We start from the raw sequence: 15,216 nt of genomic DNA, 5'->3' as shown, positions 1-15,216 counted from the left end.
ATATATATATATATATATATATATATATATATATATATATATATATATATATGTATGTATGTGTACAAACGTACAAACAACATGTACATTGTTTTTTTGGTGTTTGGCTTAGTTTTATGTTAATTTTTAATTTTTAATTTATTTATTTAAATGTAATTTAAATTTAGTCATGTTAGAATCATTATTATACTCTTATATATTTTGTTCTTTAATATTTTGAATTGTTTTTAGCTTTATTTTTTATTTTTTCATTTAAATGTTAAGTTTTGAAATTTAGTTGTATGCATTTGTCATTTTTATTTAATTTCTTTATTTTTAAAATGCGCATAAGTAGTATTTATAAAGTTGAGCTTTTAGTTATGGATCTGTTTTTAGTTGTTTTAATGCTACAATTGATTGCTTCTGTTGTCCTCATTTGTAAGTAGCTTTGGATAAAAGCGTCTGCTAAATGACTTAATGAATAAAATAAATAAATAAATAAATAAAAATAAACAATGCAGGTGTCAGAGTTTAAATATTAATATTAATAATAATGATTATTATTTATTAAACTCTGACAACAATTATTATTATTATTATTATTATTATTATTTTTAAAGAATCATTTGATTTCTTGATTTATATTTAAAGGTATGTACTCAGTAGAAGTAAATAGGATATATATATAAAAAGAAATGAGTTTGAATTCTCATTTCCTACCGTATACCTTTCTCTGCTCCACCACATTAAATCTGAATTCTGCCATATCTTGTTCCTGATGCTGTAGGTTATTTTCACTCAGAATCCTCCCCTTTCTCATCCTAACACTCTACAAATCACAAAATAAAATGCAACCAAACCTGCCACTGTTACTGATACATATTTACTGACAAACAGCAGCAATACTGACATAAAACTTTTTTATAAAAAAAGCAACAGATTTGGCAAACGCTCCGATGTGTATTTGTGTTTGCACAAAGGTTTCTGTTTACAACTTTTTTTTGCAGTGTTAAGCAGTGCAGCAAATCACAGACATATCTATTGATTTCTTTGAGCACAATGGCCAATCAGAGGCGTTTAAATCTATTATGCAAAGTCCACTTTTACATGGTGTTTGGACACAAATGTGTGTTGGCAGTGTGTGAACACAACCCCCCTACAATGATAAAAATCCACCCGCTCCTCATTTTTTAATCCCCTTTAAATTAAATCAGTCTCACTAGGCAAGCGGTTTTGATTCTCAAAGCAATGTGACATCACTTTGCTTAGGCCCCGCCCACAGCCACTGACTGACAGTCCTGCATTACAGTAGTTTCCGCCCTCAGCGAGTTGTGTTTGATTGTATGCTGTCCTCCATTTTCTCCGCTCTCGAGCAGCTGCAACGCCAACAATGTCTCGTAAGCAGTCTTTGGATGTAAGCCTGAACATAAGAGTCTTCATTTTCTCCCAAAATCTGAGACACTAAGGATGCAGTGGATTACTTCTATTTTTCAAGATAATGCGTCTCAAAATCTACCTAAATGCCTTTATGTCTGCACAAATAATTTCACTCCAGACTGCTTTGTGAATATCATGTCGTTAGAGTGCATAGCAGTCTGTTTAAAGAATAGGCTATAAAGGTGCATTTTTTTCTGAATGGTGTTTCTAACACATATGGAATACTTTCCTTCTGTGTTTACACTGGTTTTCAAAATGGCTTTCAATGCAATAGTGCCATCAATCTTTTGTGAAACAGCTGTGCCTCCGGGAACATGATTAAAGCTCAAATCTAATTGAATGGCTTGTTTCATTGCATGGCTGATCTATCCACCTTTTTCCAGAGTAACCGATGAGCGCTGCTATGATGGATTCTAACTTCCGTTTGGGTGCTCTTGTGTTCCGGTCTCCATTGAAATTCATGTTGTAAGTTGCTGCAAAAAGTGTGTGCAAAAACATTGTGCCACTTTACAGTGATAAAACTATGCTGCCATGTGCTTTTAAAAAACATTTTCATAGGTTTAAATTATATTATGAGCTCAGAATATATTTTCATTTGATAAACAATCCTAACAACTTCTTCACGAACATACAAATACAATGGATTGCAATTAATAACATTTTCTGTTGTGTTGTGTATTTGATGGTAAACACAGGACATCACAACTGATATCTTCCTTGGCAGTGCAGCGTGGAAAGAATCTAATGCTTCACACATTCACCTGCATTAGTCAAGATTAACCTGAAAGCAATACATTAAATCAGGTCACATTTACAAACATGTCGGACCCACTTTATATTAAGTGGCCTTAACAACTATGTACTTACATTTAAATTAATAATTTGGTACAATGCACTTATTGTGTACATACATGTTTTTACATTGTACTTATATTTTAAAAATACCTGCATGTAATGAATTTCTGTAATTACAAATATATAATTACACTGTTGACCCATCCCTTACACCTTAACCCACCCTTAAACCTACCCATACCACCAAACCTATCCCTAACCTACCCGTATCCCACCTCAATAGTAGCAAAAGTGTTTTGCAATACAATATGAACACAATAAGTACATTGTACTTAATTTTTGATGTAAGGTCACGTAATATAAAGTGGGGCCAACATGTCAATAGAAATGTATAGAAAACACACTAGACAGATTATGAAAACAGCATGCATTTAATAAATTATGCATTGAATGAATGACTAGATGTTTTGTGGGGTAAGACTCTTCAACAGAGAACCAGTGTAACGTATTTTAATCAATGTGACATAAGCAGTTGATAATGTATTAAACAGCAGACAATTGTACATAATCAATTGTGTGAAAGCACTGCCAAAAGAATGAGAAGCAAAATAATAAGAAGTTGCTTTCAGGAGTTCGCTTGATCTCATAATCATAGGCAAAACATAAGTAAAACAGATGTGGTGTGCTGCCCATGATTGTTTCTAAATCAAGCTTGGGCTTGATTTTAAATGATGTAGGCCTGCATTTGCACACGTTTACATCCACTTTTCAAAACTGTTCAACTTAAAAGGGATCCTATTATGCTCTTTTACAAAGTCTTGATTTTGTTTTGGGGGTGTACTAGAACATGCTCTCATGCTTGGTGGTTCGAAAAATGAAAAATTTTCACATAATTTACATTATTACAATACCTTTCTCCCCAGCCTGGCACAAACGGCTCAATTAGTTCCGGGTTTGATGAAGGCCCGCCTTTCGAAAAACAAAATGTGTTGTGATTGGTTAGCTGTCCCACACTCTTAAAAATCCTGTGTTATTTTTTTAACCAAAATGCTGGGTTGAGCCGTTTGGGTATGTGTTTACACTGGTTTTCAAAATGGCTTTCAATGCAATAGTGCCATCAATCTTTTGTGAAACAGCTGTGCCTCCGGGAACATGATTAAAGCTCAAATCTAATTGAATGGCTTGTTTCATTGCATGGCTGATCTATCCACCTTTTTCCAGAGTAACCGATGAGCGCTGCTATGATGGATTCTAACTTCCGTTTGGGTGCTCTTGTGTTCCGGTCTCCATTGAAATTCATGTTAAAACAGGGTGAAAAAAGATCGACTGAATTAATAAAATGGAAACGTTTTCAACATAACTGAATATAAAAATATGCGGAGGGTTAAGCTGTGCTGTTGTTGGCTTTCACATAATTTACATTATTACAATACCTTTCTCCCCAGCCTGGCACAAACGGCTCAATTAGTTCCGGGTTTGATGAAGGCCCGCCTTTCGAAAAACAAAATGTGTTGTGATTGGTTAGCTGTCCCACACTCTTAAAAATCCTGTGTTATTTTTTTAACCAAAATGCTGGGTTGAGCTGTTTGGGTAATTTTTTGGGGGTTATTTTTTCAGTGTTTGGGTAGTTTTTGTGTTACCCAGCTCCCGGGTCAAATGTAACAACTCAGTGTTTGGGTTGTTTTGCAGCTCCTGGGTCAGACGTAACAACCCAGTGTTTGGGTAGTTTTTGTGTTACCAAGCTCCTGAGTCAAATGTAACAACTCAGTGTTTGGGTTGTTTTGCAGCTCCTGGGTCAGACGTAACAACCCAGTGTTTGGGTAGTTTTTGTGTTACCAAGCTCCTGAGTCAAATGTAACAACTCAGTGTTTGGGTTGTTTTGCAGCTCCTGGGTCAGACGTAACAACCCAGTGTTTGGGTAGTTTTTGTGTTACCAAGCTCCTGAGTCAAATGTAACAACTCAGTGTTTGGGTTGTTTTGCAGCTCCTGGGTCAGACGTAACAACCCAGTGTTTAGGTAGTTTTTGTGTTACTCGGATCCTGGGTCACAGGTAACCCAGAGGTTGAGTTATCGCGGGGATTTTGCGTCTTCTCTTCATGAGAGAGCAGTTCTAAGCGCCATCGAATTGATGCATTCTTCGGTAAAATACAGGTTTGTGTACATTTTATTTTATCTATAAAATCGTTACGGTGCTGTATATCGTTCAATTTTATGCAGAGCAACATATAGGCGCGTGGTGTGAATCACCTTTAACGAGTGTCTGCGGTCTTTTCGCGTGATGGAAAAGCCTGATGCTTTGCATAAAATAAATGATTTTATTCATAAACACAGAATATCATACTTTGCATGTTAAAACATGTCCTCAGAGCTGTTTATTGTTTGTTTATTGGCAGGTTATGGAGTCACAGCATGTTTAGAGTGAAACGCCGGGCGGCGGTCCATTAGCAGTTCCCCGCCGAACATGACTCCAGCTCGGGCACGAGAACCAGCACCGTTACGATGGAAACAGAATAACAGAGACTGGTCGATTACGCGTTAATTACTTCTGTTTAATGTTGAATTTTTCTTCTAATGTTTGTTAAACGAGTTTAAATATAGGCAATATGTATAGCCTATTAAAAACGATATAAACAATTCTGTAAATGATAAAGGAAAATAAAGGAAGTTATCATGCAAACCAGTGGATATGTGGAGTATTTTAGAAAGGTTTAGAGGATTTAAGTTAATCTGTAAACATTATTTAATGTATGAAGTAAACAAATAAGCTAGTAATATAGTAAAAATGAATAAACCCATTAGCTGGGTTAAATCAACACATTATGCTGGGTTAAATAAACAACCCAATTTGCTGGGTAAATTTAACCCAAGATGGGTTCTGTCCTATATTTACCCAGCCCTTGGGTTAATACCAACACAAATTGGGTTGTTTTTAACCCAGTGTTTTTTATAGTGCAGTGCGTTGTGATTGGCGAATAGCTTAGACGGTGTTTCAGTACTGCCCCGCCCCTTGCCAAAGCAGCAAGTTCCGTCTACTCCGGTATAGTTAAGGACAGTGTCAATATTGCCATATCAATTTGAGCCAGATTTAGAATATTGAACAAGAGGATCATGTCGAACCTTTGCACGCACGGATATTGTAAGACATGTTTGTTTTTAGTTTTTTTGGGCTAAATTACGTTTTAGATACGATGTCAACAACCGCTTAAACGCACTTCTTCTTCATCGTCGTCTTGTCTGATGCATTCAACCAAGCGTTCTAACCACAATCTCTTCCCTCCCCACCCCCCAACCATTCGAATTTCCATAGGCGGGATTTATTTTAATGATATTCTAATGGCCCGCTTTGTGATATTACAAAACCCCAGAAAACAACGCTGTAGTCCAAATGAGCCATTCGTTGTAGTTCTTGAAAAGGGATTTTTTTTAAAAACACAATATCTTGCTTTGGAGTGGACTTTGAGTTTTGTAACTTTGTAGATCTTTTTTATGCCCAAACATACACACTACACACTGACTAAAATCGAAAAAGTGAAAAGCATAATAGGACCCCTTTAAGCTCAAATCCTAACACAATACAAAACTGAACAAGATAGCAATTTGTTACAGTAATTTCTACAGTAATATCATATTGAAATATATTTTAAAAATGAAATACAATGAGAGGAAGCATCACAATCAAGCAATCACTTTTGTCAATTAGTTTAAAAGTTTAAGTAAAAGAATGTTAAAAAGGATGGAGCTTGTAAATCAATTTTAAAAAATGAACACCGGGTATGTTTTCCTTTTGTAATCTGGCAATAAACAAGTCACTCAATGCAGACCAGGAGGCATTAAAATTAAGTGTGATATCTGCTGTTGTTTAAGCCTAGTCCCAGACTAAAATGCATGTTTGAGCTGTGTTAACTCAAAGCAACTTGCACTGACATATCCTCAAATATATCAGTGGCATTAATTTGTAACAGTGTGCACACCAGTAAGTTTTTTTTTTTTTTTTTTTTGCTGTCCAGACTTTCCAAAAGCTTTGAGAAAAGTCAACACTGGACTACACATTCTCAGCTGGACTATTCCAATGGTTGGACATTTGTTTTGCAAACTAAAGCTGCCTTTAGAAGATATGTAAATATTTAAAAGATATAAACAATCAATATGTCCACTATCCATTTCTGAACACCAAATATTGGTTTTGGACCAGACCTATAGCCTATCTTTTGCATACAAAATAGCTTGTATCAGATCACATTCGAAAGTGGCCCAAATGTGTTTTTGCTGTTTAAATACATGCAACAAGATTCTATATCTGTTACATTATGTTACAAAGACAATTTATTTCACCTTAAGCACACCTTACTTGACAAAATATAGTGGATGTTGATTAAAATAAAATAAAAAAAGCAAAATTGTCCAGAGGTTAACAAGATGTATTCCCCTCATGTCTAATTTATGCATATTGTTTTAAACACTCTGATCCAGAAGCTCTACGGCTGAATGAGCAAGCAATATGTTCTAGGGATCATTGAGCAAAACCCTGGGGAGAGCATGCACACCTCAAACCTCAACTCAAACACTCTCGCTCTCTCAGGAAGGCTGGATAGAAGCTCTTGGGGGAATAAACCACAAAGTTAGATCATTTTATACTCTCTCTCTTCATAGTGGGCAACAATAGACTTCGATGGATTTTGAGGAGTGATCCCTGAGTGTCTCTGAATTTAGTGTCTGTGTAGTAAATTCTCCATGGACCATCTAGGTTACATGGCAGCTACAGACTGTTACTGCGATTTCGCCAAGCTTGATGCTTCAGGTTTATAAAGTGCTTTTCACAATACAGATCATTTGATAGAGGCCAGTTCTGCTCTGGCTATTTGACATTCAGTCTATATCACCTTCAGTTTGAATTAACAGAATTACGTGTTTTTGAGTTTTGTGAGGTTAAACATGGAAAACTGCAGAAAATACACTTGTCTGTTCCAGGACAGGCAAAAAATGTTGATCCAGTAACACGTTCTACTTGGCAAAATCATGATCATTGCCTCCTACTACAAGTTGTTCCCCAGCATCTCCAGAAAAAGCATTTTCCTAGTATTGCTAAGCACTTTTTTTGCCAGCCTCTTTCTCTTTGGCAAAAGAACAAAATCTCTAAAACAGTTTGTCATGATAACATTTCAAAAATGTTAAATCACCCCAAAATCTGCCTCCGGTAGTATCCCAAATTGGTTTCACTTTATTTTAAGGAGCATTTCTCACTATTAACTAACATGTGTATTACTAGCATATTGACTGTTTATTACTTATAAAGCACATATTAATGTCTTATTATACATGAACATATTTTAGATCCCTTAATCCTACCCTATACCTGAAATGAACAACTACCTTACTATTAATAATAAGCAGCAATTAGGAGTTTATTGCAGCAAAATTTGTAGTTAATAGTTAGTTAATAGTGAGAATTGTGATTTCTCCTAGTCATTTTATTTTCCTCTGGAGGAACACAGCATCTCTGTTGGCAAATATGACACCCAGCATTTGTTTTTTGAGGTAAAAACTAGTCTCTGAGAGTCATACCATTCATCTAAAATCCCTTTGAAATGATAAAGATAGTGGGACTATAGTCTTCAGGACATAATAATCACATGGTGGAGGTGTTGTTTCATACCAAAACATTTATTCTTTCAGTGATGATAAACAATTTGGTTGTAATTTAAAAAGGCGAAATGCATCTTAGAGACAGACGTCCAATAGTTTTTGACAGTCATTACACTATTTTTATGTCCCTGACCAAATACCGATTGTTACTGGATCTCTTAGCTCTTCATTTTTAGCAAAATGAAATTCCAGCAGTGAAATAATGCACCATGACATCATAGACCAAGCCATCAATGTTCCATGTGGTGCTTTGACCTGAGCTATAAATGGCACGAGTTCATGAGTATCACTCAGTAAAGTTCCGATTGAATAGTCTTGCTTCTGCGTAGCAAAGCATGCTAAATTCATGAGCTCTAATGCACTGGTTTCGATCACATGCATGACTCATTTTTAATGCACTCGTGGAGTGGGCAGCTCTGTGGAGTTTTAGTAGACTTAATGACTTAGCTGAAGAATTTAATATAAGGCATGAGGGGACACTACCTAAAGACAGCAGAAGAGGATGTTGGCAAAATTGAGTCACTTTATGCCGCCTTTTTGTTTTAAAATGTTCTACTGGGGAACTTCTCTGCCTGCTATCAGACAGTACAATGACTCTTTCTCTTGCTGAAGTTACTCCTGATTCAACATGACAGAAATTAAACTTCTAAAATTGCTTTCAGAAAACATTCAGCGACTGGATTTCAATTCGATTAATGCTTTTTGGTGGACTAATGACATTTTGTGGGCTAATACTGCTGTACTGAAACAATGTTGCAAAATAATATGCTTTGTTGTAAATGTTGGTTTTCAAAAACTGTTATGATGTTAGTTAGTATTGTATTATCAATTGTTAACTTTATTAATGCTGTTGTATTCATGCCGTTGCTCCATTGTTTCTCGATAGTAATCCTGGCTGTGATATTAGTTTTTCTCCTTAATGTAAGCAACTGGAAGTAGAAACGTTTTTACTCTAGGTAATATCTATCTGGACTCCAGATGGTCCAAAATGCAGCAGCTAGAGTTCTTACTAAAACCAGGAATTATGACCATATTAGCCCGGTTCTGTCAACACTGCATTGGCTTCCTATTAAACATTGTATAGATTTTAAAATCTTGCTAATTACTTATAAAGCCCTGAATGGTTTAGCACCTCAGTATTTGAACGAGTTCTTATTGCATTATAGTCCTCCATGTCCACTGCGTTCTCAAAACTATGGCAATTTGATAATACCTAGAATATCAAAATAAACTGCGAGCGGAAGATCCTTTTCCTATTTAGCACCCAAACTCTGGAATAATCTACCTAACATTGTTCGGAAGGCAGACACACTCTGTCAGTTTAAATTTAGATTAAAGATCCATCTCTTTAACCTCGCTTACACATAACACACTAATACGCTTCTAATATTCAAATCCATTAAAGGATTTTTAGGCTGCATCAACTAGAGCAACCGGAACCGGGAACACTTTCCATAACACCCGATGTACTTGTTACATCGTAAGAAGAATGGCATCTACGCTAATATTAGTCTGTTTTTTTTCTTATTCCGAGGTCACCGTAGCCACCAGATCCAGTCTGTATCCAGATCAGATGGTCACTGCAGTCACCCGGATCCAGTCCGTATCCAGCCCAGATGGTGGATCAGCACCTAGAGATGACCTCGACAGCCCTGAATGTCAGCGGAGACCAGGACAACTAGCTGAGCCCCAGAGACAGATCCCCAGTGAAGACCTTGTCTCCTAGACGGCCACCGGGACAAGACCACAGGAACCAGATGAGTCCTCTGCACAATCTGACTTTGTTGCAGTATGGAACAAACAAATGGTTTCTCCCAAGGTTTTTTTCTCCATTTTGTCACCGATGGAGTTTTGGTTCCTTGTCGCTGTCGCCTCTGGCTTGCTTAGTTGGGGACACTTAATTTCCAGCGATATCGTTGACTTTATTGCAAATGATTGCAAAGATACTATTTAAACTGAACTGAGCTGGATGATGACATCACTGAATTCAATGATGAACAGCCTTTAACTGAAAATTGACTGTTTACTATTGTCCTTTTGCATTATTGGCACACTGTTCTCCTATTTGATACTGTAAAGCTGCTTTGACACATTTGTATTGTTAAAAGTGCTATATAAATAAAGGTGACTTGACTTAATACAATGGTGTGAAAAAGTGTTGGACTCATTTGTTTCTGAATTTCTTTGGATCTCGGCATGATGTCTAGCTTTTGAGGATCTTTTGGTCTACTTCACTTTGTCAGGCAGGTCCTATTTAAGAGATTTCTTGATTGCGAACAGGTGTGGCAGTAATCAGGCCTGGGTGTGGCTAGAGAAATTGAACTCAGGTGTGATAAACCACAGTTTTAACAGGGGGGCAAACACTTTTTCACACAGGGCCATGTAGTTTTGGATTTTGTTTTCCCTTAATAATAAAAACCTTCATTTAAAAACTGCATGTTGTGTTTACTTGTGTTATCTTTTACTAATATTTAAATTAGTTTGATGATCTGAAACATTAAAGTGTGACAAACATGCAAAAAAACAAGAAATCAGGAAGGGGGCCAACACTTTTTCACACCACTGTATGTCTTTTACCCCTAGGTTTATATGATGCTCTTTTTGATGTGTGTGCAATGTCTATGACTTACGATGTTTCTAGACAAGGTGCTGTGGATAGCTGGTATGTTTTTCAGGGTCAGAGATCCTCAAAACCTCTGCACAGGTAGAGAGAGACACTGCAAAAATAAGAAGAAAAACAGTCTTTAAAATAATCGCCTATGCCGTATATATGTAGTAATAGTAGTAGCATATACTGTATTGTTTTTAATTGTTTATTGCTTTAAGGCAGTGGTTCTCTACTCCAGTCTTGGTGATCAACTGTTCTGCGCACTTTGTATGTCTCTGATCTGTGTTAAATAAGCAAGACATACAAAATGTGCAGAGTGGTGGATCACCAAGACTGTGGAGAACCACTGCTTTGAGAGATGTCATGAGAATATGATGGATGTAAATACAGACTTAATTTAACAAGTTACATCAATCAGACCACAGAAATTGAATTTGTTCTAATCACATAAGCTTGCATGCTGAAGAACACCCATGAGCCACTTACTGACACTGATGGAAACTGACCTTTGATGAACATTGTCATATATATGTAAGCAATAAAGTACGAAAAGCTGTGCTGTATCTCAGCATGAGAAAACATTCCTGTCTTTTTGTTTAAACCAGAGTGGTTCACAGCAGAGCACAAGTCTTCCTAAGAAGCATCATTAAAAAGTATAATTCAATGAACGTACACTACCATACCTGAAACACAAAACTTATAAATAGTATATGCACTTCAGCAACTGTGGCCTTTCACAAACACACACATTTAGTAGGGGAAAATATATCATACAAATCAGCTGAAATACATTTGTTTTAAATTACTTTTTGACTGGTAATCTGGTGAAGTTAAACCTGTTCAGTAACTCAAAAGGAGACCATCTAGAAAAGCTAGTAAAGAGGTTTTGCCTCAAACACTTTGTTAATAAAGACAAGTTTTATATTAGAAGAACTTTAGATTGTTATTTGGTAATACACAAGCATGTTAACCACACTTTTTTTGTTTGAAGTTTTATAGTTTAGCAGCCAGAGACTCACCGCGCCTTCAAAATAATCCAACTGAGGTGCGTAGACCAAAAAAAAGTTTCCCAAAGGTGAAGAGCTTGAAAAAAGTCTGCACACTCAAACGTCAAAGGTTCACAAGTGAGATGAAAACAATATAAGCTATTTGCTGAATGAAACAAGGCAAACGTTGTTGACAAACTGTCAGCTCGGCATTGAAAATGGTCAACATGTGACCGAAACGTTTGCCTTGTTTCAGTCAGTGAATTGCTTATAATGTTTTCATCTCACTTTTGACTCTTTGACATTTTGAGTATGCAGACATTTTCAAGCTCTTCAAGTTTTATGGTTTGAAATATTGAGTAAGCTAGCTAACAATTTACTAGTTGATTGCACTGACCATGGTCTTGGGGACTGGGTTCCAACTTCCATCATGCTACGTGACTCACAGATAACGAGATTTAAGGCCGCAGAAACTAATCGATGAAATCAATAATGAAAATAATTGAACATGAATTTGATTATCCATTAATCATGTCTGCGCGCCTTTCACAAAACATCTACCAGTCATGTCAGTTTACAGCAGTGAATAACACATTTCTATGGACAAAACGCATCTGATATACTGTATAGCAGAGGACACAAACCAAGCTGCTGTGGGAAAAGTGGACAAAACAAGTTATCCAAAACATGACAATGCTTTATATTATGCTTTTCAAACAAGCTCGTAGGCATATAATACAACAAGGCTTTCCCTTTCAGGTGCTCTGGATGATGTGTGTGCTGTTTAATGCATCTGGATACCTGTTTTTCTCAGCACATAACTTATACATAACATTTTACGGTTATATCCTTATCTGTAAGTTTTAGGACATGCCACAGGCATTTCCATTTTGTTTTTTTTCCAATAAGTTCATCCTGACAGTAAGTGAGTATCCATTAAACTTCACAGATGCCATTGAACTGGTTACTGGTTTCTTTGGGATCCGGGGCTTCTAACAGCTGCTGAAGTGATGCGATGGCTTGGCTGGATGGAAGTTTTTATTCACAGTGCATTTAGATCGCTGTGATACACTTCAAAATCACTACCTAAAAATGTACAGCTATTTTCTGCTATCCAAAGTACATCAACTTGTCATGGGGTACCTCAGGGATTGGTTCTTGGACCCCTTTTTCTATATTTTCTCCATATAGAGTACAATACTTTGCTAGGATCCATTATCCATTATTATGATGACAGACAGCTTTACTTTTTATTTCAATCAGATGATCCCATGGTAGCTATACGTATCTCAAACTGTCTGGCGGACATCATAGTATGGATGAAAGTACATCACCTGCAACTCAACCTAGTGAATACCTAGTGAGTTTTTTTTAACTTCCCACTCCAACTGTACAGCACAACTTTACCATCCAGCTAGGATCATCAACAATAACCTCAACCAGACCAGTCACAAATCTCGGGGCAATCTTTGATAACAAGCTGATCTTTAAAGACCACCCTGACAGCACGGTCACGCAGGTTTGAATTACACAACATCAGGGAGATCAGGCCCTTTCTGCACAAATTCTCATCCAGACTCTTGTCATTTCTGGGCTGGACTATTGCAATACTTTTCTGGCTGGCCTTCCATCATGTTCAATTATACCTCTACACATGACCAGAAAGCAGCAGCATGACTGGTCTCCAATGTGCCCAAAAGTGCTCTCATCACACATCTCCTCATTATTCTGCAACTTACATCAAGTTTAAGACATTGATGCTTCCATTCAGAACAGCAGGTTTAATCTGACTGATAGGGGTCAAACAGGTTACTATTTGCCAGATAAGTTGGATGAAAACCAATCAGCCCAGAGCTTTGGTTATAAAGAAAAATGGTGAAGTGTAGGTGTAGAAATTAGATATAGGTCAGAAGATGAGACAATACCTCTGGGACAAAAGGAAAGGGAATGGTATCATGGGGGCTTGTTTCCCACTGCATGAAATGCTGGAGTATGTTTTACTTGCAGCAGAGAAGATGACTGGTGCAAATGTATCTAGGGTTTTGGAGAAATGAGTTGCAGATGATGACCACTTTGTTTTGAATTGTGTGAAGTCATTAACAAGAACTGTGGATGGCAGAGTAGGAGGAGGAGGCATGAGAAGGTTGAAAAGGCTTGTGTGGGTTGATGATCGTAGTGTTGATTCCAGAATGGAAGAATGACGTCTTTTTCTGTTTTGATATTGGAATAAGGTTTTCTTTGATTTTCTTTCTGCTATATTTCTGTCCTGCTACTCTAATGAGTCTCTGGGATGCATGGGCTGATCTGTTTTAAGACTACAGGGCAGAGGGTGTGCAGTGTTAATGAGATGGTGGATTTCAGGGAGGCAGCTTGTGAGAAATAGTTGATATGAAGTGCGAAGAGAGCTAAAGAGGTGAGGGATGGGTGTGAGGCAGTCTGAAGATTCCTTAAACATAGCCATGAATATGTGGGAGAAAAAGGAATCGGCCAAGGGGAGTGTTAAAGTGATGTTGACTGAGGGCCTGTCTACACTTGCGGTTTTGGCCATTTGAGAGCTTATGCACATGACAGGAAGTAAGTGTGTAAGACTGTCCAATGCCTGAAAAATTTTTAAACTCAGTGCCCTTATAGCACTAAATCTCTAATACCTCTTACAAAGGGTATTCAAGGGAAAAAGTATGTAATGCTAAGAGTTTCCTTTTTGAACAGCCCAAACCACAAGGTATCTTATTTTTTCGATTCTGATTTGGGCCACTAAAACAGATACAGGTGTTATGTTTTGCAGTGTGACCTGGGAGTCACTCAAAATATGTTACATTACGTAACCTGTCCGCGTCAGGCCCTGATCAGTATGTTGATATTCATTCTGTGATAACAACCAGCTGGATGTACATGATCCTAATTATTGCATAGATACTTGCCAGATTAAGGGAAAAAAAATTGACACAAAATATTGATTTAGCTCTTTAAACACAAAGCTTCTGCAAAGAAAACAATTCAATCAGAATCAAGTATTCCAGAGAGTGGTGTAATATGCCAGTAGTTGGTATACTAGTAGACGGTGTAGGGACAATGAGGTGTTAAAACTCTTAATTATAACAGTGACAGCTCTATGCAAGCAAAACTTGAGGGGATATATAGTAAATATTTAAATATTATCTCCTCATCCTTGTCTTCCTTATGGACTGCACAAATTCGCTGATTCCACTGCACATTACCTTATAACTGAACATGCAAACCCTGACTCCAGTGGCCTCTGTGTTGACCTCTGTATGACAGCATGCTGCATGCCATCTTTGTTGTTCTTTGTTCTTTCACTCATGTAAGTCAGTTTATGACCAAGTTCACACTTTAATATGAAAAAAAGAGAGAACAGCCAAACAAACAATCAAACAAACAAACAAACAAACAGAAATCGGATCTGAGCAATAAATCAGAACTGACCACTAAGGCTTTACCTGTAATGTTCACTTCTGTTTCTTATTGGCTTGTTGATGCCTCAGTTGGATCCTGATTCATGTCATATCACAAATTACTGACATTATTGTTCTTAGTTAATAAACATTTGGTTTGATATCAACATACAAAGATGTGCACAGCATATAAAGCAAGGTATTAGTGATGAAGGAGGTATGGTAGAAACAGAAGCCACACAAACAATTAGAGACATATTGGTTAAATTATCATAATAAAGAAATCTATGTGCAAGTCCAACTATTATGCAAATGAACACAATGCAGTGTGACTTACAGACGTGACAAACTATAA

General features: G+C 36.9%; 1 protein-coding gene across 1 annotated transcript in view; it reads right to left on the bottom strand.

Annotated features, from left to right (window-relative positions):
• LOC107565139 (FERM and PDZ domain-containing protein 3-like) overlaps window positions 1-15,216 on the bottom strand; it is a 158,994-nt gene that overhangs the window by 75,699 nt on the left and 68,079 nt on the right. The window contains exon 3 of the mRNA XM_016250351.1: window positions 10,485-10,571. The gene's annotated coding sequence lies outside the window, so the exon portion shown is untranslated. The remainder of the gene's footprint in view (window positions 1-10,484; window positions 10,572-15,216) is intronic.

Source organism: Sinocyclocheilus grahami, unplaced genomic scaffold, assembly GCF_001515645.1.
Source record: "Sinocyclocheilus grahami isolate Dianchi unplaced genomic scaffold, SAMN03320097.WGS_v1.1 scaffold983.1, whole genome shotgun sequence".
NCBI lineage: Eukaryota > Metazoa > Chordata > Actinopteri > Cypriniformes > Cyprinidae > Sinocyclocheilus > Sinocyclocheilus grahami.
The sequence above is the reverse complement of the archived record's forward strand: the minus strand, read 5'-3'. Positions and strand labels throughout refer to the sequence as shown.